This window comes from Plecotus auritus (genome assembly GCF_963455305.1).
Source record: "Plecotus auritus genome assembly, chromosome: 1".
NCBI classification, from domain to species: domain Eukaryota; kingdom Metazoa; phylum Chordata; class Mammalia; order Chiroptera; family Vespertilionidae; genus Plecotus; species Plecotus auritus.
Window position 1 is genome coordinate 137,763,938 of NC_137770.1, and position 18,981 is coordinate 137,782,918.

Here is an 18,981-nt window from a genome sequence, read left to right on the forward strand (position 1 = left end):
GGTGGGACTGGCCAGGTCTGGATCTAGCCCAATGGGGGGGAGGGGGCTGCCAGGTCTAGGTATCAAGTGATTTTGAGGTGCATGTGGGTGGGCGGGGACTTGATTCTGGGTCCCCCTTTAAATGTGCATGAATTTCATGCACTGGGCCACTAGTTCTTAATATAAAAAGCAAAACTTACCAACAGAAAACTGTAATTACTTTTTTATGGAATAAATGCATGCATATGAATATCATTATTATATACCTTAACAAATGTACAAAAAATGCCCTGATCAGGTTGCTCAGTTGATTGGAGCATCTTCCTGTACACAAAAAAGGTTGCCAGCTTCATTCCCCATCAAGGCACATACCTGGATTTCAGGTTCAATTCCGGGACAGGGAGCATACCCGGAGGCAACCGATGGATGTTTCTCTCTCACATCAATGTGCGTGTGTGTCTCTCCCCTCTCTCTAAAATCAGTAAGAACATATCCCCAGGTGAGGATTAAAATAAAATTATAACATATATATAGTTATACAAATAACTCTCCTGGTTATCACTAAACATCTAAAGAAAAACGAGAGGAGTTCCTGGCCTGTGTATGTCAGTGGTTGAGCATCAGACCATGAACCAAGAGGTCACCAGATCAATTCCCAGTCAGGGCACATGCCCGGGTTGTTGGCTCAATTCTTAGTAGGGGGCATGCATGAGGCAGCTGATTGATGATTCTCTCTCATCATTGATGTTCCTATCTCTCTCTCACTCCCCCTTCCTCTCTTTCTAAAATTAATAAAAACATATTAGAAAGGGAGGAGAGGATCTTGCCAAGAGCAATTATTATACAATTCCTCTTGACCCAAACTTCAAAAATAAGTCTATAATTATTGAATATGAAATAGTTTTTATTTTGAACACAGCTGATGGAAGGCAACTTTTCAACTGAACACATTTAGTTAGCCCTGGCCAGGTGGCTCAGTTGGTTGGAGCATTGTTCCTTTCACCAAAATGTGAGTTTGATTCCAAGTCATGACACCTGCCCAGGTTTTGGGTTCAATTCCCAGTAGGGGTGCCTGTGGGAGGCATGTACTCTGAGTGCATCAGGCAATTAGAAGTTATTGAGAAGAACAACACAATCTGACTTAGCTTTTAATAGGCCCGCTGTGTTTACCATTGAATAAAAGACTAGAATTGATGAAAAGAAAGTAAATAAGAAGAAAGGGGAGGGAGGGAGGAAAGGAGGAAGGAGAGAGGGAGGGAGGAAGGAAAAAAGAAAGAAGAAAGCCAATTAGTTGACTATTAAGCTAATTTTGATAGCAGATGGTAGTGACATGGCCTGGAAGATGTGATTGGTTTCTCAACATACAGAAACCCTCAATTTGCAGGCATTGAATTAAAAGACTTGGGATTTAACAGATAAAACTTCTGGTCTGTATGTCATGAGTGAAGATTAACACCCCATTAATTGTAAAATGCTTTTAACCAAGATTTGCTTATAATTAAAGGTTATTTTTTTGTGATTCATTCGCAGTTATTTTTAACAAACTTTAGCAAATAGTCCATATGTTGTAAAACCACTGTAGTAATTTTACCAACATAAATACATATTACTCATCTACAACTATAGTCTACATATTTAAATCCAAGCGTCACTGCTCCTAAACAATGTTGGACAAATGATCAGGACATGATCACACCACATGGTGTGTGGGTAATTGGTTCTGCTGGCCAGTGGAGTGACTTTCTGCAGCAGTTTTTACATGTGCTGGTGATGTTCCCATGTGCTCTGAGCCGTGCCCAGCCATGCCCATTTGCTTATTCTCGGTGACTGGTAAATGCATGCATTTACTAGACCTAGTCAGCATAAATTAAAATTATATATATAAGGTAAAATACATCATTGTAACCCTAACCTTAAAATATAAACAAAAGGAAAAGAGTTAATATAATGCTAAATTACTAATTAGAAATCATACAAAACTTAGAGTCGAGAGTATGTGTGTCTCATATATGTGAGCAACATGGCCTAAAGAAAAGCAAACTGTATTGGACATTAAAAAGAAACAAAGACGGCCCTGGCCATTGTGGCTAAGTGGTGAGAGCATCAGCCCGTGCACTGAAAGGATCACAAATTCGATTCCTGATCAAGGGCACATACCTGGGTTTCAGGTTCCATCCCCAGCCCTGGTCCACTTGATGTGTTTCTCTCACATGGAGGTTTCTGTCTCTCCCTCCCTCACTTCCACTCTCTCTAAAAACTCAATGGAAAAAATATCCTTGAGTGAGGGTTAACAACAACAAAACAAAGACCAAAAAAAAATTGTGTTAATATGTGGTATAGGGGCAAACACCAATCACAGAAAACATGTGAAATGGATGAAATTGGCACCAGAAAGCAAATGAACTAGGTTGGTGACACTTGTGTTGAGCAAGCATTGTTGAAGTGTGCACACAACAGCGTTCTTGTGGGCCCAGTGCAGGCAGCTGAATTGAAATCTGCAGCAGTTAAGTTTGCAAATCCTATGAACACACCATTCAAAGCAAGTGATGGGTGTGGCTTGGGCGCTTTCACAAAAGACATGAAATTATGAGACAATGAGTTTACAGTGAAAATTTAAGTGCTCCAACAGAAGAGACTAAACCATTTAGGCAAAAATTAATAGAACGCATAAATAACGCAATGCTGCTACAGCCTCAGATTTACAATGCTGACGAAAGTGGTTTGTCCCGGCTTCTGTGCCTGAAAACACACAAGCCTGCAAATATAAAAAACTGATACCTGGAGAAAAAGTCAGTAAGGACTGGATCTTGGCACTGCTATGTGCCAACATTGATGGATCACGTACTAGTGAACTGACACCTGTAATCGCTGGCAAAACTCATAAACCTAGAGTTTAAAAAAATATAATGAATCATCTGCCTGTTTTGTATTGCAACTCTAAAAAGGAATGGCTCAATGCAGACATTTTCCAAGAGTGGTTTTTGAAAGAATTTGTACCTGCAGTCAGGAAGTTTCAAGGTGAAGAGCTTGGAATACCACCAGAAGATGCAACATGTTTATTGCATTTAGACAATGCTCTTGCTCATCCATCCAAAAATATTTTATGTTCAGGGGATGGCAAATTTAGACGTATGTTTTTGCTAAAAAACACAACATCATGTATCCAGCCCATGGACCTGGGGGATAATTCTGGCAACCAAATGAATATACCGCAAGAAATTTTTAGAGGAAGTAGTGGTTGTATTGCAGAATGAAGGTAATGATGAACATACAACAGGACAGTGTCACTTACAAAACTTACCGTTTTAAAGAGTTACTGTGTAAAATCAGCAATTTTTAAATTTTGCTTCAGCATGAAAAGATGTGAAAGTGCAAATATTGGAAACTGGTTGGAAGAATTTGCTTGATGATGAAGGGAGACTTGCACTTAGGAGGGCTGGAGGTTACTGATTACTGTGGGACAACACAGAATATTGGTGGACAAGTAGCTGAGGAAGATGTTTTACAGTGGTTGGAAGAAGATGAAGGTGACCCTGGGTACCACACTATGAGTAAAAGTGAAAGAGCTGATGAGGTGATGACCTGGGAAGATGAGGATGGGAGTGAAGATAAGGAGGAAGAAGAAACAACAGACCCCAAACATGAAGTTATCAGTGCTTGGATCCCATCTCCACAATCTAATAACATCTACTGACAATTCATCAGATAATGAAATGCAGCTCTATTACACCCATTTTTGAAATTGTAGGGAGTTAATTATAAAACACAGCAGACTTCAAAAATTCAAATGAAACTTGACAGGTTTTTCAAGGCAGGATTTACCTACAGGAAGCGCCTCAACATCGAACATTAATGTCACACCACAACAGGAGTGTCTGGATATATAATCATCCAAAGATGATTAAATAGGAAAACATTTTTCTGTTCTTATAAAATTTAAATTTTGTTTTGTTTTTAAGAATATTGTTTAATTTTTAGTTAAATATAATTAAAGTGTATTTTTAATATATTTTATTGATTTTTTACAGCGAGGAATGGAGAGGGATAGAGAGTCAGAAACATCGATGAGAGAGTAACACCGATCAGCTGCCTCCCACACACTCCCCACTGGGCATGTGCCCGCAACCAAGGTACATGCCCCCGACCAGACTCGAACCCGGGACCCCCGAGTCCACAGGCCGGCCCTCTATCCACTGAGCCAAACCGGCTAGGGCTAAAGTGTATTTTTGGAAAAATGTTTATTTCATTTAGATTGCATACTTATTACAGTCTCAAAACTACGGTGGTACATAAGCAATATCTATAGAAAATTTGTCTGTGAAATTAAACTTTTCATACACACTTAATTTTTTAAATATATTTTATTGATTTTTACAGACAGGAAGGGAGAGGGATAGAAAGTTAGAAACATCGATGAGAGAGAAACATCGATCAGCTGCCTCCTGCACACCCCCTACTGGAGATGTGCCCGCAACCAAGGTACATGCCCTTGACTGGAATCGAACCTTGGACCCTTCAGTCTGCAGGCCGACACTCTATCCACTGAGCCAAACCAGCTAGAGCTACACACTTAATTTTAATTACACAAACGTGTCTACATAAGTAAAAGCAGGTAAAATAATTTGTCAGTTTTCACATAAACATTCGGAAAACCGACTTTATTATATATGAGACTTTTCACTTGAAGGGACACCCCCTTGCCTGAATTAGAACCTTACATCTAAGTTTCACTGCATTTTGAAGATAACCTGACAAGATTTGCTGACAGATTAGATGTGAAGTTTAAGACAAAGAAAAAGACAGGAGCTGAGGGTGACACCAAGTTTTTGGCAGAGCAATTGGAAGGGCTGTCATTAACTCAAACAAGAATGACCACATGAAGGGCAGGTGTGAGAAAGACTATCAATGGTTCAATTTTGGAGATATTAAGTCTGGAACACCCAATAGCTATTTTTAAAAAAAGGATATCAAGTAGGCAATTTGATATATAGGTCTGGCATTAAGGAGAGAGATCTGGTCTGGAGATAAAAATTTGAAGATCATTAGTATATATACAAGGTAGTAAAAATCATGAGAAAAAAGATCAAGAACCATGAATCCCGGGACACTTGAATGTGTAAAAGGAGGGAGATGAGGAGAAACCAAACAGACCAAGGACAGACTAGGAAAGGCAAGGAGGAAACCAGGTGATTCTGTTCCCCCTCCTCACTGAAAACTCAAAGTCCTAAGAGCCAAATGAAAAAAGAGAGAGTTCCCCATTGGGTCAAATATGATAGGCTATGTAAAACCAGGTCTAAAACATTATGTTTAGATTTGTTAGAGAAAAACAAGTACTAACCTTGAGAAAAACAATTTTGGAGATGAGGTGGGACTGAAAATTACTAGAGTGAGCTCAAGAGTGCATGGAAGGGAAATTAGAATCAGTGAGTCTATAGACAGTTCTTTTCAGGACTTTGTAGCTAAATGGCACGGCCTTGGATGATCTCATCTGCTTCATGTTTAGCTGTAGCTTTCAATCCTTCCATAATGATTATGAAGTATTTTTGTAAGACTTGAAAGTTTTTAATTACATACCTGTGGCACTATATGGTTGAAAACATGCCAGACTAGTTGTTACATAGTAAATTCACAAAATGATACACCTAAAAGATGCCATGAATTTTTTTTCTAGATATATTATATTTTATAACCCGATTATCATGTTTCTCATGCTTACAAAGACGACAGAAGGATTTCTTTCTAGATGAAAATCATCCAACTCTAGAATATACTACTCAAATGTACAAAGTACACTGTAATTAGTCGTATTGAAATCGTGTAGCAGAAATAAAGGGGGAAACATGCAAGTTTATTCTTACTTTGTAAACTGAATTTTTGTAAATTTTGTAATATGAAGTCCCTTTTGAAAAATTCGGTGAGGTGCATACTGAAATGTACTCTCTTTTAAAAAAGAAGGATAAAGGCAAGCACTCATGGTACCTTTCAAAAAGAAGATTCACTACATTAGGAGCACCTTGGTTTATCTAGTGTCTATGACAGATTTCAGAGACCCGATGGTTCATGAAGCCCACAATACTGAGAGTCTGGCCATTTACAGAAAAGTTTTGTCAACCCCTCATCTAGCAGATTAATCCCTCGATGTGCTTTAATATGTTTTACTCAATATTCTGAAATTTGTAGATGAGATATGAAACAAATTGCCTTGTGAAATCCCTGGGCTTTCAGATTAATTTGAATGTCCAATATTTGAACACTCAGGAATTAGGCACAAGCACAAAAAGCTAGTAGCTCGTAATTTAGATGGAAACAAAGTAGAGTGACAGTCTAGTCCCTGTTATAACTGAGCAGGTATTAAAAGTATCCTCACAAAATTTGTTTAAGACATGACATTAATCCCAATGCTTTAACTACATGTCAGTTGTCTAACAATCAATATATTGCAGACAAGAGCTACCCTCATTTTTTCCAGTGGCTGCATACTACATTATTTTATGGGTATAATAAAGTATTTCCTTAGAGATAGGTATTTACACTATCTCCAACTTTTTGGTATGCAATGTTTAACAAATATCTTTAACATACATATGTATATTTGTAACATTTATATAAGTATCCTTAATGCATATGTATATATTATATATCTTTAACATCTACATCATATTTTATATATATACTAAAGGCCCAGTGCACAGCATTGTGCACCGTGGGGTCCCTTGGTGTGGCCTGCGGCGATAGGGCCGAAACCAGCAGTCCAATGCTGCCTGCCCCTGCTGCCTGCTGCTCTTGCTCATTCCAGCCTCACTGCACCTGCTGAGGGCTCACGCTTGATCAGCAGAGGCTCGCACCACTGCAGAGGTGCTCGACAGCCATGAGCCCTGTATCTGGCTCCCAACTGGAAGGATTGGGTTGCGGGGGAAGGCCTGGGATGCGATCAGCCCTTTCGGTGGGTAGTGGGACGCCCTTGCCAGCACGGGATCCGGATCCATCCTGCTAGCTGATGTTCACACTGGTTGGTGAGAGCCATCTGACGGCACTTTTACTAGTATATCTTTTTTCCTTGCCAAGCGTCTAAGGAGGGGAAGCAGCCACAGTACCTGAGGCCAACTTCCAGGAGGCCATAGCGCTGTCAGGACTGTGCTGGTAGTGCAGGTCCATCGGTGCCTGGCCCATTCTTCAGAGACTGGACCTGCAGGACTACTGAGGGAGTGAGTGGCTGCTGCCAGGCTGAAAGGCTGCCTGAACAGAATGGTCAGCTTAACAGTGCTCCTGTTGTGGGAGCACACTAACCACCAGGGACTGCTCCATTCGACCAGTCCTTTGGTCATTCAGTTGTTTGGTCATTCAGTCATTCAGTTGCTTAGGCTTTTATATATATACTAATGGCCCAGTGCACAAAATTCATGCACAGCATATATATATATATATATATATATATATATATATATATATATATATATATGATACATATAATGACCTACTGTATGTTTTATATACATAATCTATATATATAAAAGGCCAGTATGCAAAGTGTCACCTTCAGAGTTTGACTGGGAGACCGGGAGTTTGATCCCTTGCTATGACATGGGCTGAAAACCAGGGGTGGCTCAGAAAGAAGGAAGGCCCTGGCCAGCAGCTGGCAGCTGGGGAAGGGAAGCCCTGGGCCGGCAGCCGGAAGGCCCTGATTGGCCCTGATCACCTGCCATGCCTAGGAAGCCTACCCATGCACGAATTTCGTGTAACAGGCCTCTAGTATTATATAATTAATGTCCTTAGAATGTGCATGTGTGTTTTTATACAAGTCATGTTTTCCTGTAGGATCTAGTTCTGGAAATGAAGCTATTGGGATAAAAGAATGACATACTTGAATTTTTAAAACAGACTTAATTACCCTTCAAAAAGATGTGCCAATTTCATCTCCCAATAGTGTACAAGAATGCCTTTTCCTCCCATGGGCCAATTCTGGTTGTTATTTTTTTAATAAAATAATTATCATTATCAGTTCCAAAAATGGTAGCTCATTGTTTGTTGATTTGCATTTTTCTGATTACCAAACAAGGTTCACTCTCTCTAGTAAAAATATAAAATTAGTTAATCAGGAATGTTCGCTCAAATTGGAATTTGTTTTATAGGAAAAGAATAATCACATACTGTTAAGTGCTGCTGTAGGCTTACCTGTCAGAATCTTCATCCTCCATAATAGAAACCTGCTGCTTATCGGTTTGTTCACTGTTGCTCTGCTGACTCCATCCACCACTGTCACTGTCATCAGCACCATCATCCATGTTTCCTGACATTTCCCTTTTACTGCTTTTCTGCTCCTTTTTTTCTCCAACCTTTGATGACAGATTGATATTAGGGATATTGTTGTTATCTCACTCATTGAAAAGACTGCGTTTTCATTCATTTTATCATTTGGCTTTGTTTTTACCTTATTCACGAAAATGGCGGTGTTTTCATTAATTTCATCACTTGGCTGCTGCTTATCAGTGTGTTCACTGTTGCTCTGCTGACTCAGTCCAACACTGTCACTGTCACCAGCACCATCACACATGCTTCCTGATGCTTCCCTTTTACTGCTTTTCTGCTTCTTTTTTTCCTCAACCTTTGATGAAAGGTTGATATTAAGGACATTGTGATTACATTATTCATTAAAAAGGCTGTGTTTTCATAAATTTTATGAAATTAATGAAATTGCTATGACTTGAACGAATAAAAATATTTTGTGTGTTGAAGTTTATCATTAAATTGTTGTCAATTCTTCTTCATTTCTGTTTCAGTAAAGAAGATGACTTTTCCAAGATTTCTAATAGGGCTGTCTTAATTTTGTGCTCCTATTCACATCACATCCACTTTGTTACCTAACATTCCCGTTACCCACCCCCTCCCCATTTATCTAGCAGAGACAGAGAAATAAAAGGATAAAGATGCAAAATGTGTCCTCTTCTGTCTTTCCCTCCTGGGTCTTGCATTACCCACCAGATTTAGAGGATGTGAAAATGTGTGTCAGTAACAAATAGGAAGCTTTCCTCTTTCTGCACGAAGCTATTCCTTCCCTCATTGCATTTTTTTTTCTTTTTTCCTCATTGCCTTTACAATTATTTTTTCTTTAAGATCTTTGAGGGTATCAAAAAAGTGGTGGCATTCATAAAATATATGAACCACAGTTTACCACAACACTGGAGCAGAATGAAACCAATTGTTGGTTAATGTACACTTCTGGAAAATGAGTAATACAATCATATAAAATCTTATAGCTAGAGGATATACAAGTAGTTATCTACTTACTTTAGCCCCATAGTTACTAATAATGAAAATAAAACCAAGGTTAAATGACCTGTCCAAACTTGGTAAGGATGCAATCCCAACACTTAATGGCACGAAAAGAAAGGATATCTTTATATATAAAAGCCTAAGTGACCAGAATGACCAGTCACTATGATGTGCACCAACCACCAGGGGGCAGATGCTCAATGCAGGAGCTGCTCCCTGGTGGTCACTGTGCTCCCAAAACCAACCTCCCCAGCCGGCCAACCTCCCATGATCTCTCCCTGGGGCCGGCAGGCAATGATCGCCTGGTCTGGGCCTGCTGGCCAACCTCCTGTGGTCTCTCCCCTCCAGCCAGCCAACCTCCTGTGACCCCTCCCCTCTCACCGGCAGGCCCCAATTGCCTAATCGGGGCTGGGCCCTGGGCTGAGACAGGGAACTGTGGTGGGTGGTGGCAGACACGGCACCTTTCCCAGGGTGGACGAGGGCCGTCTCCTTCCTTGGGGCCATTGGCCAACCTCCCATGTCCTGTCCCTCCCTACAGCCAGCAGGCCCTGATTGGCCTGCCACCCACCAGTCATGGTGGCAGTGTGGTGGCGAGGGAAGGTCGAGGGGACAGGCAGGGAACTGAATGGTGGTAGGGCACCAATGATGGCGGTGTCGTAGTCCAGCATCTGTTCCTACCGCGCCTGGCCTGGCAACCATCACCTCCTCTCTGACCGGGCCTGATTGGCCTGGCCCTGATCGAGGCCAGGCCTAGATCGAGGCCAGGCCTAGGGACCCCACGCATGCATGAATTTCGTGCAGCAGGCCTCTAGTAATTCTATAATGCTCAATCAGATAAGTAAACAGAAATTTCATCAAATTAATCAGGTAAATTAAGTATGACTTTTGAAAAGTAATTTAATACCTTAGTGTAATGAGAGGCTCATCCACATCCTATCCTATATAATAATGAGGAAATAAGCAAATTAACCTCCATAAGATGGCTGCCTATGACCGGGCCAGCAGGGGGGTTAGTAAGGGATGGCCAAATGACTGAACAAGCAGGCTGTGTGGGGCGGCAGGGGGGTTAGTGAGGGACGACCAAAGGACTGAACAGCAGGCTGCATGGGGCAACCAGGCCGGCTGGGGGGCCATAAGGGGTGACCAGGCCAGCAGAGGCCAGTTGGGGGCAACAAGGCTGGCAGTGGGGGGGGGGGCAGTTAGGGGTGACCAGTCTGGCAGAGGAGGGCAGTTGGGGGTGACCAGGCTGGCAGGGGGGGGGCAGTTAGGGGTGAGCAGGCCAGCAGGGGATGGCAGTTTGGGGCAACCAGGCCGGCAGGAGTGGCAGTAAGGGGTGACCACGCCAACAAGGGGAGGGGTGTGGCAGTTAGGGGTGACCAGGCAGGCAGGGGGGGGCAGTTAGCAGCAATCAGGCTGGCAAGTAGAGGCAGTTAGGGGTGACCAGGCAGGCAGGCAGGCAGGTGAGCAATTAGGAGCCAGTGGTCCAGGATTGTCAGAAGGATGTCTGACTGCCAGTTTAGGCCTGATGCCCAGGATCGGGCCTAAACCGGCAGTCAGACATCCACCAAGGGGTCCCGGATTGGAAAGGGTGCAGGGTGGGCTGACAGGACCCTTCCCCCTCTCCCCCATACATGAATTTCTTTTACTGTGCCTCTAGTTTTCTTATAAAGAAGCATAATATCTCAAGTTTTTTTTTCATCTTAAAAGTCAATGAACCTCAAAACTCAATATTCCCCTATAGAGAAAAATATTGATTTTATTGCAAATAATTTATATGACCTATATGATACATACTTGTCAAAATGTTAATTACCATGCTTTTATTTTTGGAAGGTGTTCTATCTCTTTTTACATTTTTTAATGTTTTCAGTACAGTACACATTCAGCATTATTTATATTAGTTTCAGTTGTGCCGGATAGTGGTTAGACAATCAGATACTTTACAAAGTGATATTTCAATACCCATCTGACACCATTCATACTGATTATAATACTAGTGGCCCAATGCACGGATTTGTGTACATTGAAAGGAAATTAATTAAAAGAAATATTTTAATATCCCTATTTGCCCTTTCTCTAAAATAGAAATGTCAGAGATGAAAGAAAATTAGAAAGATGTATATGAAAATAATATGTAAATTGATGAATAAATAAACAATAACAACATGATATAAAGCAAAGACATGACATAAAAACAACAAAAACATGCTATAAAAACAAAATGGATAAAAACAATGACTGATAAATTGATCAAACTTATTCTAATTGCTCCCTGTATAACACATTAAAAGTAAAAGCACTTTCAGAGTGCTTGACTAATTTCCCTTGTGATGAAGTATTTACAACTCTAACATCACACGCTCTTCTATTTTGAGAGAAAGCAACATATAACTGACCATGTCCGAAATCAGGTTCAGGTAAGAATATTCCTATTCTGTCTAGAGTTTGTCCTTGTGATTTATTAATAGTCATCACAAATGCTTTCATCACGGGAAACTCTCTTTGAATTAATTTAAATGGGAGGCCAGTGTCAGACAGGGACAATCAATTCTTAGAATCAGAACAACCTCTCCTTTCGCAGAACCTGTTACTATTTCAGCTTTGATTATGTTAGGTTGCAATCTTGTGATAATAAATCTAGTACCATTACAAAGACCCCATTTACTATTAAGATTTCTCAGTAGCATGATGATTGCACCTACTTTCAAATCTAATTTATGACATGGCATTCCAAAAGGAGTAATGCTATTAGGAAACTCAATGGGAAAATTTTGCTTTCCAGGATCATCCATTGAATCAATGGAATCATCCCTCAAATAGGTGTGAAAATCTCCATCGGGTATATCCAAAATTTCTTCATTTAATTTATGAATGTGCTCATTTTTAGGACAAAGAATCGCACGTTTAGATATATTTTAATAGTATCTATAGATATATTATTTCCAAAGGTAGCTTCAATAATAGATCCGTTAAAAAATCATTTCACGGGAGATTTCAATAATATCCATTCCTAAACGAAAACTGCTATCAAGTTTGCCATCTCCAAGTTTTACTAACCATTCACTATAAGCAGAATCCTCTGGTCTCATATTTGTTTTAAAGGACAACTGTCTGAAACATCCCCCAAACTCTACAGTACTTTAAACTCATTTGTACTATGGCTGATGGCATAGCATGAGGCCCAACACTGAGACATTGTTGCAAATCCCCTCCAAGGAGAACTTTCCCACCAAATGCAACATTCAAATTCATAATTTCTCTTAGTAATCTGTCTATGGCGTTTATATCATGACTGGATGCCATGGTGCACTCATCAATAATGAGAAGTTGGGCCTTTTTAATGGTTTTAGCAACTTCAATTTTTATATCGAGTCTAGAAATTAAAGTTTCATTGGCGCCAGCAAGAGTTTTATATGTAACACGCGTGCAGGAGTCAATGTTTCTTTTTAAATTGCCAGTGCGCGTCATATGTACTGGCAGGTCGGTTGGTCGGATGGTTGGACGAATGTATGGTCAGTCACTTAGCCTTTTATATATATAGATGGCTAACTATATTTTCTATGCTGTCCTTGACATCCCTGTGACTATTCTGTAACTACCAATTTGTACTTGTTGATCTCTTTATTTTGACCCACTCTACCGACCCCATTCCCTCTGGCATCCATCAATCAGATCTCTGTTATCTATGAATAACTTTTAAATTTCTTAGTTCATTTATTTTGCTCTTTACATTCCACATATAAGTGCAATCAGATGAGACTTAACTTTCTCTGACTTATTTCACTTAGCATAATGCCCTCTGGGTCCATCCATGCTGTCATAAATGGTAAGGTTTCAGGTTTTTTATGGCATCATCATACTTTATTTAACAATATAATTTAAAGGTTCAACTCAACAAACACATCTGAGAGTGATGATAACAAAATATATATGAAAGTACAAATGTTTGTTATTAAAATATCTATATAATATTCCAATGATGATGTACAATACAGGTGGGCACTTGAAATATTGGACGACTAGGTTGTAAAGTATATGATTATCTAATCACCATGCTATACATGTGAAACTAATACAAAATAATATTGAATGTAAACTGTAACTAAAAAGTAAAATAAAATAATGATATCTTGATGTGATCATATTGGAATTCTAACTTCCAAGGTTTTTAGTAAGCCATAGAAGATTTGCACTATAGCACAAAAATAGAAGAGTTTAGTTGGGGATATTCGTTTATTTCCCTTCTCTCAGTCATAGATTCCTTCAATTTTATTGTTTCTGGGATGCTATTTATGGGTATTTTAAAATTGATTTCAGAGAGAGAGGGAGAGAGAGAGAGAGAGAGAGAGAGAGAGAGAGAGAGAGAGAGAGAGAGAGAGAGAGAAACATAGATGACAGAGAAACATCGATCGGCTGTCTCCTGCACACCCTCTACTGCAGATCCAGCCACAACCCAGGCATGTGCCCTCACCCTGAATTCAATCGGGAACCTCTTGGTTCATGGATCAATGCTCAATCACTGAGCCACACTGGCCAGGCTATGGGATGTAAATTATAATGAAGCCAATGAACTTAAGAAATAAAACAATCCTAGTGCTTATTACATTTTATAAACACTTTCCTTTATACTTTTACTGGTTCAGAAGATGACATGGTTCATAGCTAAATTAGTTTCCCACTTCATAGGGAAGACTGACAGAAAGACTTAAGAACAAACCTGAGAATGTTTTCTTAAAATCCTATTACTTAGTTGACTGAATCTATTTATATTTATAATTACCATTTAGACAACTTAATTTTACACACAAACTTTTTTCAGAATGGATAAGAGAATTGATAAAGAGAAAAAACAAAAAGTAGCAGCAAATGAGGGTCTACCTCTTTTTGAAGCTGAATTTTCTCTTTTTTCCAAGCCAGGTACTCTACTTTTAACATGTCTGCATCATTCTTAAGCCTTTGTAAATCTTGCTGTATTTCTTCAGTTACATATACTCCAGGTGTTCTCTCATTGTGCAGTGCAGAGGAACTCTCATCTTTCAATTTAGAGTCCACGCTTTTAAAATAACTAGCACTGCAATTATCTGCACATAAGGGCTTCTGGAACAAGTCTTGATTTGGCTTTATTTCCTTATAAGTATTTGTAACAGCAGGCATATCATGGCTTTTTAATTCAGTCAAGGGTTTTGTTTCATTGCAGCCAACAAGCCACAAATCAAAATGGCTTTTCGGATCACTAAACTGGGGTGTAGGTCCGATGCCTAATTTCCAATCCGTAGTATTTGGGTTCATCTGCATAGCAAACTCTTGGCCTTCTATCACTTCAGATGTAACTGCTGGGTGTCTTACTTTTTTATTTTCTGTATCATTATAAAAACTCTCCTCATTTTTGTTTAAAACCTGTTCAGCGTCAGGTTTGTGATCATTTTCAGAGTGTAATTCCTCTTCTCTTAAAGGAAGCTCAGAAGAAGACGACGAGGGAGAGTCTGTCTGGGACCCAGGGTCTGCATGAGATGGAGAAACAATTTTGAGAGTAGTTTCTTCTTGTTCAGGAAATGTTTGTAATGCTGCAGAGACAGACATTCCGAATGCATCTTTCCCCTCACAATCAAGCATTTTACTTGTCAAGTTAGAAGGCATTTGTCTTAAGCTTGCTCCTCCTTTAGACTTATCACGTGGTGGCTCTTCCTCAGGGCACTCAGTCATTTTTAATTTTAAAGAAAATTCATGTGACTTCTGCTTTGACTCATCTTTGGAAAGTTGTAAGTTCTTCCTCTGCTCTAATGAGCCTTGCTTGATGCACATCTCCTCATCCTTTTGCACAGAAGGGTGTCCTGAATATGCAGATATATCCTCTTTGTCACATGCCCTATTTATTTGTGATTCTTGAGACATTTTTTCTAGATGCAAAGGTGGAAGATGAATTTGCTTGCTTTGATTTTCAGATATCTTTGCTGTCAGGATACATGTTTTTGAAATAATTTTTTCCTTAAGTAATCAAGTGTGAACAAAGGAAAATTAGAATATAGTTAAAATTTAACTGTTAGGATTGTTAATCTATGATTAGCTACTCCCAAATCACAGAATTGAAACTAAGAAGTTAAAAAATAACTTGCCTTGGCCTAAATAAAAAGAATAATATGAACCTAATTTTGACACTGTTGGAATCAAACAATTCATTAGATGTTAAATCTATCGAAAATAAATTACTAGCTGAGTTTTAACATTACAAAGCTTCCTTCCTCACTTAAAATATTTCACCTCACCATATCATAAATATTGAGCCCTTGCAATGTATTTCAGCAGTTTTTAGGGGTGCTCCAAGATGGAGGCAGAAGAGGTGAAAGTTAACTCACCTCCTCAATGAGCCAAACTGGAATGACAACTAAATTATATAACTACCAACCTGAACACTCGCTGAACATTAGTCTTATAACCAAGGGTCTACAGAAGAAGCCTCAGCTACACTGGCAGGAAGGACAGAGCTTCCAAAAGGCTGCCCCCACCCACCCCCCAGCATGTGGTGTTTTAGAATGCAGAGGCATGTCTCAGTGCAATGGTCCCCCTGAGGAGCATGTTGTCTCAACCCCACGCTGGGCTCCCAGCCCTGAGAACCAGAGCTGGGAAGAGGAGTCTATATGACATCAGGCTGTCCTTCAGGAAGAGGTGGGAGTCTGCAAGAAACCCAGGAGTCCTCTTAAAGGGCCAACACATGAGTATCATTCCCACCACTCACCCTGGGCCTATGAAGAAAGGGTGGCTCAGAGTGAACTGGGAGTCATGTGAGGAGAGACTGCTTTGTGTGGCTCTGGGAGAGAGCTGAGGGGATGGCCTCTGGGTGCCCTCCCTCTGCTGAGTCCCTCTCCCACAATGTCCACAGATGCCATCACCCCTGGGTCAAGTCCTCCCTTCCTTATGGCCTCAGCCTGGGGAATGTACTAGCCCATCGTTCTGAATTCTTGTCCCTGACCCTGTGGAGCTACACAGTGCAAAGGAGCCAGCTGCCTGGGCCCAGGGTGTACACTTTTATGGAGGTCTCTTAAGAAGGTCAGGATGGATTCAGGGGGTGTCAGAGACTGAGTTGTGTGACTTTGGGTTGGGGGCTTTTATTCCCTTGCTGCTCTAACTGAGGCCACCATTCCAGTGCTGAGCCCTCTCTTCACACAGCCAAATCTTGATACTTGGGGCCTGATGAATTCTGCTGGCCTTACCCTCATGACTCCCTGAGGCCCCACCCTACCACCAAGGTCCACAGGTCTCCAGTGGGTTATAACTGGCATTTGTATACTCTGGGACTTGTGCTCAGTGGCCTCACACCCAGAAATAAAGCTGAGTTTAAATCTGTATCAATCTGGTAAACACCACTCGCACCTACCTGATGACTCACTTACCTCATGCAACTCACATACCAACAGGAGCTCTTTCAGAGACTGACCCCAACAGAAAGCTGGTAGATAGAGTTGGATCTTGGAGTGACTTGGGCTTTTTGCTCAGCTGCCCCATGGGCTTGGTGCTGGTGGAAGGAAGCATTGCTGTGCAGCGCAGACCCTTCAGGCACACCCAGGCCCAGCAGAGGCAGTCACAAACTGGATCGCTTTGTTGCTCCACACAGGTAGCCCAGGGGAAATCACAGGCAGGGACTGACATTGAGCCCCTCAGTGGGAGGTTTCAGAACATGACCCAATTAGCTCCACAAGCAGAACACCCAAATGAAAATCTGGGCAGGCACCACACCGAGCTGGCATGAATTACTTGACATGGGGCCAACCTTTGAACAGCAGCTTGTATACTGTGTGTAGTCAGCCCATGAGGATCAATCCCATCCATGAACAGGCCAACAGCAATGAAAACTCTACCAAAGGAGGGCTCACATAACACAAAAACACACACAAGTGACATTCCTGGAGCACCTAGGTCAGGTGATCAGAAAGATTGTACCAATATTCCTCACTAGACACCTAATACATAAAGCCATTATACCAAGGCTGGGAGGCAAAGCAGATCTACCCAATACACAAAAACAAATACCACGTGGCAGCCAAAATGGAGAGACAAACATGCCCCAAATGAAAAACAGGAGAAATCTCCAGAAAAAACAAACAAACAAAAAAAAAATAAAACTAAATGAAATGAAGGCAAGATACAGAGTTCAACCATATGGTTACAAATATGCTCAAGGAACATAGTGAGAACTTCAACAAATAGATAGTAAGTATAAAAAGAGACAAAGAAACCATGTAAGATAATCACTCAGAAATAAAGAATATGATATCTGAAATGAAAAATACACAAAAAGGAATCAATAGCAGATTAGATGAAGCAGAGAATAGAATCTTTTTTAGAAAAATAAGTTTTATTGATTTCAAAGAGGTAGGTATAAGGAGAAAGAGAGATAAAAACATCTTTCATGAGAAAGAATCATTGATCAGTTGTCTCCTGCATGCCCCACACTGGGGATCAAGCCCACAACCTGAGCATATGTCCTGACATGGAATCAAAGTGTGACCTCTGGTTTTATAGGTCAACATTCAACCACTGAGATATGCCAGGTGGGTGAGAATAGAATCTTTGATTTAGAAGACAAAGTAGCAGTAAATGCCCAATTAGAGCAGAAAGAATTTTTTTTTTTAATAAGGCTAGTTTAAGGGACTTCTGGGACAACACAAAGCATAGCAACATCCACATTATAGGGGTAACGGAAAGGAGAGAGAGAAAAAGCAAAAATTTGAGAACCGATTTGAAGAAATAATGACTGAAAACTTCCCTGACTGGTGAAGAAAAAGGAGAAACAAGTGCAGGACACAAAGAGAGTCCCATACAAGAGGCTTACAGCAAGACACTGCATAATTAAAATGGCAAAGGCTAAAGACAAAGAGAGGATCTTAAAAGCTAAAAGAGAAAAACAGATAGTTACCTACAAGGAAGGCCCCATAAGACTATCAGATGCTTTCTCAACAGAAACATTTCAGGCTGGTTGGAATTGGTACACAATATTCAAAGTGATGAAAAAGAAGGACCTACAACCAAAACTATTCTACCCAGCAAAGCTATCATGTAAAATTGAAGACGAGAAAAAGAGCTTTCCACATAGCTTAAAGGAGTTCATCTAAAAAAAAAGACAGTATTAGAGGAGATATTAAAGGGACTTCTATATAAAGGAAAAGAAAAAAGGAAGGGACATAATTATTATGGGTAGCAATAATTATGAAGAATAAAATGGCAACATGTGAGTACTATCAATAATCCTTTAAATTGTATATGGCTTAAATGCTTCAATCAGAAGACAGAGAGTAGATGGATGGATAGGGAAAGAAGATCCATACATGTGCTGTCTACAAAAGACCCATCTCAGCAAAAGATACATATCTAAAGTAAAGAAATGGAAAAGGATATTCCTTGAAAATGCAAACAAACAAAAAAAGGCCCAGGTCTAATGGCTCAGTACGTTAGAGTATTGTCCCGATACGCCAAGTTTGCAGGTTCAATGGCTCATCAGGGCATATACAAGAAGCAACCAATGAGTGCATAAATAAATGGAACAACAAATTGAGGTTTCTCTCTGTCTCTCTTGGTCTGTCTGTCTCTCCCTTCCTCTCTCTCTCAAAACAATAAATTAAATAATTAATTAAACAAATTTTTGCCTTGCCAGTGTGCTCAGTGGTCAAGTGTCCACCCAGGAAACAAGAGTTCACTGGTTTGATTTATGGTCAGGGGACATGCCCAGGTTATGGGCCC